The following is a 9,247-nucleotide window of genomic DNA, read 5'->3' as shown; positions in this document are numbered from 1 at the left end:
GATTTTGCTAGTGGGTCAACCAAGATATTCAGCAGTGTAAATATAACAGGGATTAAGGAAATTTAGTGGTGGTAAATTGTGTTCTATTAGTGTAAGGAAATTTTTTATGTAAACATAACCCAACGAAGGAATCTCAATATGAAAACCAACAAAAGTTAAACTTACCAGATGGAGTTTGATTTGATAGGGCCATATGTGAGTCATATCCATATTTATTTTCTTCCCACCTGTCCATTCCATCCCCTAAGAGAGCTCTCTAGAGCCCCAGAATCTGAGACACATTAATGAGCCAATGGATAAGGTGAAGAAAGGTGAAGTGTATTTTCGGTAGAGGCAACAGTAGTCACAAAGGTAGCAAGGAAAGAGAAGTTGAATATTGCCTGTTTGGGGGGCACTCAGAGAACACATGGTAAAAAGTAACTTTCTCCTCAGGGCATTGTATTTCACGTGAAATAATTTGGATACTATTCTGCACTTAGGAGGGCTGTGGATTTCAAGTAGGGGAACACTTTATTAAGATTTACCTTTGGAGAGAGATCACTCTGAAAACTGTATAGAAGATAAATTAGAGGAAAAGAATAACTGGAGACAGAAAGATAGAAGATAAATTATCCAGAAGAGGATTTACTAGAGGAAGAATTAAGAAAATAGGAGTGGAGAAAGCGTGACAGTTTCCAAAGATAATATGTAGGTAGAAGAACTGACAGAACTTGGACAATAAGCATTTAAACTGAGAATGGTTACACAATGACTAGGTTTCAAGGAGTTTACCATGGGTGTTTGGCAACATCTGCCATGTCTGTGAAAGAAAGAAATACCTTGTGCATTAGGTACACAGTTCTCATACATATCTAAGTTACCTTGCCTGCATGGAAGTTTTTTGTTTGTTTGTTTTTGTTTTTTTTCAATTGAGTTATAGTCATTTTACAATGTTGTGTCAAATTCCAGTGTAGATCACAATTTTTCAGTTATACATAAACATACATACATGGAAGTTTTGTTAGAAAGAGTATCTATCAATAGAAAATCCAGGAAAACTTTACGAGTTTGGTGAATGAAAATAAGCTTGTGCATTCTTTCATGAATTCATTTATTTCATTCATCCAGACTTACTGAGTGATGGTATATATTTATGAGACAGAAAAAAGACACAGTCCTTTTCCTTAATAAGCTTATGGATGAGATGTTGAAACTCATGTTCAGGAAATAATCCTTCCCTGATGGGAAGGGATAAATTGGGAGTTCGAGATTTGCAGATACTAATATACATAAAATACATAAATAAGAAGTTTATACTGTACAGCACAGGGAACTTATTTGATATCTTGTAGTAACTTATGGTGAAAAAGAATATGAAAACAATATATGCATGTTCCTATATGACTGAAGCACTGTGCTGTACACCAGAAATTGACACAACATTGTAAAAACTGACTATACTTCAATAAAAATATAGGGAAATAATCAAAGCATATCATGTTGTTGGAAATGATTGTAGCACCAAGAGTCTCAAGGAGAATCAGCACCACTGGAATAGATACAGGATTTTTTAGGCCAGACTTTGGAAAATGGCAACATTTGGGTGAGCTGAGATGGGTATCAGATTATGACAGGCAGTGGCTAGGTTATTCATCTTTGCCTCACTATTTCCCATGAACCAATGTCCTTCCTTCTGTGCCAATGTGGTCTTCTCTGCCAGCAGAACCAGGGTTCGTATGTTGCTTCTGATGATCGAAGGTACCCTCTCCTGTGATGGGTAGTTCTGTCAGCTCTAGATCTTGCCCTTAGTCTTTATCAACAGAAATGCCTCTTATTGAAGGGGCACAGCTGATATCCTAAAGTAGTTAATGAAGAAATGATCCTTCTTCATTAAGGAGTGCACCTTGCAAATATCAACAGGAAAAATTAAGTTGTGCCCAGTGAAAATGAAACACATTCTGGTCCACCAGAAATCCCAGGCAGCTTTGGAGAGCCCTGGGGGAAGGCAGAAATGACAAGCAGTTTGGTCTAGATCTCAAACCCTACTGGAATCTAGATTCTGGTTAAAAATGCATAGAAGAAAGTACAATGCTTTCCAAAAAACATGTATGCTGCAAATGAGCACTACAAAATCATAACCCTGAGAAAGATCTCTAGGCACAAGTTCTGTTAGAGTCTGTGGGTCATAACACACAGACAATGACCCAAGTCCACATGTGCATTAAAATTAATCACTTAGGAGAGATAATGGAGCATTTACCCAATAGCTTTTGTGAAGTCAATATCTTTTGAGAGATGACTGACAAAAATACTCTAAATTTATTTTCATGTTGATCATCTTTGGATTTGCCTGAATTTTTTGTTTTGTTTTGTTTTTGTAGTCCTTACTTATTTTTAATTAAAGTATAGTAGGTTTACAATGTTTTATTAGTTTCAGGTGTATAATCTTTATATATAATATATATATATATTCTTTTTCAGATTCTTTTCCATTATAGGTTATTACAACATATTGAATATAGTTCCCTGTGCTATACAGTAGGTCCTTGTTGTTTATCTATTTTATATATAGTAACCTGTTTATGTTAATCCCGAACTCCTAATTTATCCCTCCCACTACCTCCCCTCCCTTTTGGTAACCATAGTTTCTATGTCTGTGAGTCTATTTTTGATTTATAAATAAGTTCCTTTGTATCACTTTTTTTTAGATTCCACATATAAGTGATATCATATGGTATTTGTCTTTGTCTGACTTACTTCATTTAATATGATAATTTCTAAGTCCATCCATGTTGCTGCAAATGGCTTTATTTCATTCTTTTTTATGGCTGAGTAATATCCGTGTGTGTGTGTGTGTGTGTACACCACATCTTTATCCGTTCATCTGTCAATGGACATTTAGGTTGCTTCTGTGTCTTGGCTGTTGTACACAGTGCTCCTGTAAACATTGGGGTGCGTGTATCTTTTCAAATTAGAGTTTTCTCTGGGTGTGTGCCCGGGACTGAGACTGCTGGGATATCTCCACTCTGGAAAACAATTTGGCCAAATAGGAGTTGGAATGGAAGCAAAAAAGAAACAAAAGTAAACACAATTTAATTCTGTCTCTCCTTTGGCTGGCTGAATAGGCACAAAATAAATATTTTTGAAACAAGTAACATAAATATATAGGCCGTCTAATCTGTAAGAATTTAAGTTTTGCTAGTTATTGCTGTATTTTAATAGAAGGCAGTTTACTTTCCTGTTCTTTCTTTCTGTTTCTCCATTTATTACATGTCTCCCCAGGTGGACATATAGCCTTCTACAGGATATGTGCTTGCTGCTTTTCCTCTAGTGCAGTATCCAATGTATTTATGTTAGAATTCTTTCCTTTGTCCACTGCTTCGTCCTATGTAGTAACTACAGTATGACGTCATTGGCATCGTCATCATCATCACCATCAGAAAATACAGCATGAACTTTGAGCCAACGTTAGTTTGCATGTCGTTAGCTGCCAACATTCTGTTAGTGTCTTAATTGGGAATTTCTTAATTAAACTAACAAGGTCAATGGCAATCCTTTTTCTTGAGCATTAGAACATATTCACAGCCATGGAAATGTTTCCCTCTTCAGATTAAATTATTCCACTCTTAAACATTCAGTAACTTCAATATTAACACTCCTCCAAACTGGCCTGAGGTGTACATGGGATTACATGCACACACACAAACACACACACACACAGACACACACACACACACAGATACACACACACATAGATACACACACACAGACACACACAGACACATACACACACAGACACACACACACACAGATACAGACACACACACACAGATACAGACACACACACACACACACTAATAGAGCTGCTTGGGAAAGGGCTCCTCCCTTTTGGCTTTCAATTCACTGCTAGAGAGTAGAGCAAGTTCAGTAATAAATCATGCAATGTTTTGATTTATTCTTTAATGTAAATTTCCCCAAACCATTTTTGACAACCATTTAATTTGCAGTGGGATATTTGCATACTAACCTACACTACCAGCAATTTTCTCTTGAAAGTGAAGTAGGAACAGTAGTATGATTTCAGTACATAACAGCATTTTACAGCAAGTGTTACCACGTTAGGATATAGCTCTAGTGTCTTCAGAAACAGGTAAGATTTTAAGAGGACAAATGTCTTTCAAAATGCCAAGCAAGATGTAAATTGAGACAGAGAGCTCAGGAGAGTGAGTTCCAATTATACACAGCCTTGTTGGTGAGCTTGTTATGTTTGCCTTTCAAAGGATCACTTACCTTCCTGACTCTGGACCAGAGTACCTTTTTAAATGCTGATACACAAGCAATAGAGTAGATTCTGCCCAATTGCCTGGTTCCCCTTACTCATGAAACATTGGAATTTCGAGTTAGTGTAGTTATGCAAATTGAGAAAGGATCAAAGTTTGCCCTGTGACTTAATGGTAAAGTTTCACTCTTTATATTCTGTGATACTGTTATACATACAGTGATACATACACATGCCACTCATCCTTTAGAAAGATTCTAATGCAACTGAGGAAATTGGATAATTAATTTTCAGAGACAGGTTTGTTGGCAGAGGCTGTAACTTCTGATTATCCCAGTCTGACTTTAAGTCAACTTAGCTATCCTGTTGTGTTTAAATGATCCTTTAAGCTAAAGGCACTGTGTTGCTACATCCACCATGAGAACAAATCTATCAATAGATATTTCCTGAGCTGGTGCCATAAATAAGACAGTATGTTAGGTGTGAAGGAGGTTTTCAAACAAATGGAAACTATCAACAAGACTTCAATAGACTCACAACTAAGACAAAGGGTAAATAATAGTAATTTAAGATTTGAACAAAATCTTACTGCCCAGAACAAGACAGTGCTGCAAGAAATGTCTCAGATGATTATCAGATGAGTGGTTTAGATACTTAGCAGTCCAGAAAGGAAGAAAAGAGAAAGGTAAGTCTGAGCTAGAATACAGGAGTTGTTCCTAGAAAAGAAGGAACATGCCCTGGACTTACAAGGATGCAGGATCTGGAATAGAGAAGAGGATAAAAATAGAACTTTCAAAAGTGGAAAATATAGTAAAATGTGAAAATCCTTCTAGAAGCTACTGAATAAAGCTTTGTGTAGGAGAGAAATGTTTGTGCTGATATTAATGGAAATTAAGCTGGCTAAGTATGAAAGTCCAGTGTGAAGGAATTTAATGTCAGGATTTTTAAAGCCTTATATTATATAGTTTAAGAATTATTTTGTATTGTCCCTCTTACAGGGAAATAGTGCAATTTTAAGTTTAATTTTAAAGGGACAAGAATTAATTCACATATTGGTTGTTTGTTTTTATGTACATTCTTTTGTTCTCTAGTTAAATGAAGGTAATATTCTGCTTATTGAGGAACTGACATTAAACAAAACAGAAAAAAAAAGCCTGCTTTCATAGAACTTATATTCTGATAAGCAGAAGCAACAGTGAATAAAGCAAATAAGTGAAATATATCACATGTTAAACATGGTTAACTATGACGAAAAAAACATGAGGCAGGGAGAGGAAATATGAAGTGCTGGGTGCATTGAGATGTTTGTTCCAGGGCCCACTGGGGGCCTCATTGATAGAGAGGCTTCTGAGGAAGGGCCTACAGGAAGGAGGGAGTCATCCACGTGGACGTCTGGGGCAAGAAAAGAGTGAGAAGCAGGGGAAGAGCAAGTACAAGGTCCCAAAGCAGGAATGACCAAGGGGGCCAGGAGCTGCACGGACACGAGGGGAGCGGCAAAGACAAGATGAGAGAAGTATGAGTTGTCCCATGGAGATGAGTACAGTTTCCTAAAGATGCTGACTTTTCCAACGTGAGCTGAAAAGCCACTGAAAGGCCTTCAACAGAAGCTTGATGTGTCCTGACACATGATGGGTTACACAGTGGGTATTAATAGGTCGTCTGATGCATTTACAGGTGAAGGAGATTTTAAAATTGAAACCGATGTCCTAGAAAGATGCAAGAGTCCAAAAAATTATTCAAGTATGTAAGTACCCTTAAAAGACTAGCAGTAGATACATGGTAAGGTCCCTTTTAAATTTAGTTGAGACTGATACATTTTGAAATTCCTGTGTAATAGCCATTTTTCAATCTGATTTGTTGAGAGTCTGGGATCATCAGCTCTAAGGGGATTATGTTATGTTAATAAATGAATATATCTTCAGGAAAGTACTCTCTGATCATAAGTAACAATCTGGTTGAGCATTTCTTATGTAGTCTAATGGAAAGTTCAGGATTGTGAGTGAAGAGACATGGATTTTAAACCAGATTAGCAACTAAAAAGCTCTATGAATCTAGGTAAATCTTGAATTTATATAGACCACTTCTTACTTCTATCTCTCTCATTCTGTTTTTTATTTTCCTTTTTCAGTTTTATTAGGTAGAATTATTACGGTTCGACTGCACAAATAGATTATATTACATATAAATACACATATACAGTATACTGCACATTTTTTTTTAGTTTACATATATGTACTGATCATTGTTTCTAAGAACAGATTAGAGCTTTAGCTTTTTAAGCTTACATAGTTATCAAAGGAATAAAGCCAATCACAAAGTAAGAATCAACAGACTGCGGTCATCCAGTCATAAAGGATAGTCAAACATTCTGTTTTTTCTTTAAATCTGTGATTCTCTAACTGGTTTGGTTTCTTGCTCAGTGCCATGCTCATACCTTAAATAGATTTCTGTAGATGATGTTATTTTAGCTATTTTCCCCTACTCCCTACTTCTCTCCTTCGACACTATACAATATTCTTCCTCCCATGACTTGGGAACTCTCCTTTTTAGCATATTCCCTACTTGGCCTGCATGTCAGGAAAGTGGTAGATCCACATAATTTTGTATATGGATAACATTCTATATCACAAATCCATACGTATATTGAGTTTTCCAAATACTCTGTATTAATCTTTGCTTGTTTGAGTCCTCTATTGATATGCCAGTGTTGGCTAACATGATGTCTTCACAGTTGATGACTTTATGTGGTCATTGGAAGCCTACCTGAGTTCCTCGAGGACAGGACACTTAATATGCACTATGGAACATATTCTGGGTAATTTGCCATTGACTTTGATGTTTGTAATCCAAGGAATGAAATCATAGTCCTCACTTTTGTCATGATCACTGTTATCACTATCATTGCTATATAGTTAATGAACACCGAATGCTTGCTGGGTACCAGGGCTGGATCCAAGAATAATATATAGGCTATCTCATTTAATCTTCACAACTATCTTAAAAAGAAATATTATAAGCCCAGTTTTCAAACTGAGCTAGAGAAAGACTAAATTACTTCCCTACAGTCAATACGGTAAATGATAAAGCTAAAATTTGAATCCATAACAACTGACTTTAAAGAACTTCTTTAAGACTGTCTCTAGCTATTGATTTTGGTCACTACAGTGAAATCGGGGTTAAGGCTTTTCTACAGTGACAAAGTACAAATATTTCCCCTAGCTAGTACAATAAAAATGAATAAGAATACTAATATTTCTGAAATGTTTATCAGTAACCATAGGAATATGAAGAAGAGGAATGACAACATGTATGTCTATGAATACGCATACACCAAATTGTGACTGTAACAAAGCAAATTCACTCAACTCACTTCAGTACCTTTCAAATCTCGTGTTAAAAAATGGTAGGCTGTGTTTTTGATTTGTGTCCTTGTAAACCTTGAAATAAACCATGTTGTATAACAGAGGCCACATGAAAAATGAGCCATGGCATTGACCAAATGTCCAGATACACAGAGAGCAGAGGAGTGACGTGAGCTTGTTTGGAGATATCCCATCATCAAGATCATATTTCAGACCATCGTAAAGCTGTGAAATACTTTACAAACAGATTCATTATAATTTAATGGTGTTATATATTTCCTCCTGGAACAAGAAGCATGAATGTGAGCAATTAACATTTTAGGGTATGTAATAGTTCATTACACGGTTTCTTTGGCATTTTGATGAATTAAAGAAAAGACAAGAACAAAGTTTCTCATCCAGGCAAATGGATCCAAATTATTAGAATTTGCAAGTTGAACATACAGCCTCATTAAACACAGTAAAGGCAACATATAACAGCCGAATACTAACGCTAAGGAAAAAATCTTCACTGGGTCCTGGAGAGAGGGCTGAACTGTGATTTTTGAGGCTCAATGAACTGATGGGCTATAATTCACATAACTTCTCTAGGTTTCTGTTTTTTCATCTGTAAAATGAATAATTTAGGCTGAAATAATCTCTGGGATCCTTTCTAGTTTCTAGCATTCTGCCATGTGAAGTTGGATTAGGACAGAGAATTCCCTTAGGACCAATTATGGAAATAACTTTCAGTAATATCTAATGTATTGCTTAGTGTAGACTGTAGGATCCTTTTCATTTTAAACAGAGTATACTAGATGGAGCATTGGCTCTGCGGTCAGAGACTTCCACAAATAAGCCATGCATATGCTAATTAAATCTGTTACATATAAGACTCAATATATTATAATATGTTTGAAGTAACCAGACCTATTTCACAGGGATGAGATAAGCATTAAATAAAGTGTTTTGAAAATGCTTTATAACTTACGAATTGATGAAACTACAAAAGAAACCCACAGGTCTTTAACCTTCAACACAAAGATTCCATAGTGCCAAGTACAATGTTAACTTAGTTTGAGCTGTGATGGCTAGGTAGTTTAGACAACAAAAATATATTTCTCATAGTTCTGGAGGCTGGAAAGCCCAAGATCACAGTGCTGGCACTTTTGGTTTCTACTGAGAACATCGTTCTTGCTCTTCAGACAGATACACATCCTTTCTGTGTATCCTCACATGGTGGAGAAAGAGAAAGAGCCCAGGCTTGTCACCCCCTCATAAGGACACTCATCCCATCATGGGGACTCCACCATATGACCTAATCTAATACTAATTACCTCCCAAAGGCCCCACCTACAAATATCATCAGATTGGGGATCGGGGGCCTCAACCAATGAGTTTGGGAGGGGATACCACAGGCATTCAATCCACAACAATGTCAAGTTCAAATTCTGAGTATGTAGCACAATGCTTGGCCCAGGGCAAGAGCTCAGCAAAATAATTTTTTTATGATTGGATAAATAAACAAATGGATACTTGTCTTATTTTGGATCACAGGACCTTTCTATGAAATATCAAATTGCTGTTAGCAGGATGTGTATCCATGGACATTTAGTGCTAACCTTGATCACATATTATAAATGGTTCC

This window comes from Vicugna pacos, chromosome 30, assembly GCF_048564905.1.
Source record: "Vicugna pacos chromosome 30, VicPac4, whole genome shotgun sequence".
Taxonomy (NCBI): domain Eukaryota; kingdom Metazoa; phylum Chordata; class Mammalia; order Artiodactyla; family Camelidae; genus Vicugna; species Vicugna pacos.
This window is presented reverse-complemented; position numbering follows the sequence as displayed.